Source organism: Physeter macrocephalus, chromosome 18 (genome assembly GCF_002837175.3).
Source record: "Physeter macrocephalus isolate SW-GA chromosome 18, ASM283717v5, whole genome shotgun sequence".
Classification (NCBI taxonomy): domain Eukaryota; kingdom Metazoa; phylum Chordata; class Mammalia; order Artiodactyla; family Physeteridae; genus Physeter; species Physeter macrocephalus.
Genome location: NC_041231.1, coordinates 98,149,764 through 98,151,513, shown reverse-complemented (window position 1 = coordinate 98,151,513; position 1,750 = coordinate 98,149,764).

Genomic DNA, 1,750 nt, shown 5'->3' with positions numbered 1-1,750 from the left:
AAAAATATATATATATATATATATATATTTTTTTTTTTTGTGACCTCTGACAACTACATGTGTGACTTCTCATAGAATAATGGATTCAGCTGCTCATCTCAAGGATAATCTTTTCCTCTTGTACAGTATTCGCCATTACTAAGCAATGGAAATTATCCTGAGCCATACGATGGGCTGGTTGGTGACACTGCTTCCATTTGATGTGATTTTTCAAGATATTCCAGCTGGAACTATGTATTTCTATGGTTAAGTTTATTGTCATCAAAAATTTTATTTTTGGTTAGAGTTTTAAAAATTATAAAATTATTCTCAGCTCATAATTTGACCAACTCTAATCACTAGTTGAAAGGGAGCAAAATGTATCATAATTTTGTGAGATTTTTCTGCTGCTACAGGGGAGGATAGAGTGACATGGCACCAGGAGACCAGTTCTTGGAACTGAGGAGGAAGATTGCACGTCTGATTACTTAATCCTCTTCCTTACCTACAGCTTTATATCCCAAATGGGAACGTTGTCAGATTTTTTGATAAAACGATTCATTATTTAACTCACATTATTGACTCCCTATTATGCATAATATACAAATATTCCTTGACTCTTTGACATGCTATCCATGTCTGTCACACTTTATCGAAAAATATAAAGACAATCTTGGTGTTTAAAAAGAGTACCTTAGTAAAGCGGTTGTTCTGAAATATATGACATGGAACATATCCAGGTAGGTGGTCCGAGAGAGGACCTCCTGGCTGTGCATGTTTGAGTAGCTGTGCACACTGTATCTTCTTCTTAGAGATGTTCACTGAGCATCAGCCCAGTAAAGGGTCCAAGACATTCAGATAAAAAGAAACCTGCTTAGCGATTTAATCCAATGTTTTTTCAAACTTAGTTTTTCTCAAAACATCGATTGATAGTGTGTGGAATGAGTGCTCTGTAGAGCCCATTTTGTGAAATTTTCACTAGAAAATTGATAAAACGGTCATAATGTGGACTCTGCCTACAGATTAAATCACAGGGCCAGTACATGAATTAAGAAGGTAGTCGAGAAGAAAGTCGTAATCAGACAGTAGGTCCGAGTAGAATGGTGAAATAAATGCAAAGGAGGACAGGAACAGGCTGACAGTAGCAGCGGCAGTAAAATGTCGATAATTTCACTTGTTTCCAAATTAAACAATTCACATTCTTATTGAAGTTTTATGGAATGACACGTTCAAACTATGCCTCTCACCCGTCATCCGTATTCACGTTACATGTAGGGAAGTAGCTAAATACATGCAGAAGGAGGGTGCAAGCAGAATAAACTACTGGTTATTTTTGAGCCTATGAAACTTCCCCAGTTAATTCTCAAACAGTGGAACACAAGGTTCCAAATTTTGAAAAACATGTACCAGACTTAAAGTTTTGATCATCGAATGTTAGGGCTGGAAAGATTTCTAAGATTACAGTCCAGCTGCTTTATTTCACAGACTGTAAAACTCTGAGAACAGGTCAAAGGAGTCATGTGAGAAGTGCTAGAGCCAAGTTCTAACCAAGGCCTTTGAAGTCCAAGTCTGCTTTTTACCTTACACGTCCCTGCTGCTGAGTCAGCATCAGCCAACTTCTGTTTTCCACATGGATTATGAAATTATGGGCAACCAATATGCAGCTGGACAGACATTATTTTATTCCTAGAAGTCATATCTAGCTGTAAAAATATGTAATGAAGACAAGAAATAATCATCAGAATTATTCAACTTCCTCCTTTTTCCTAGA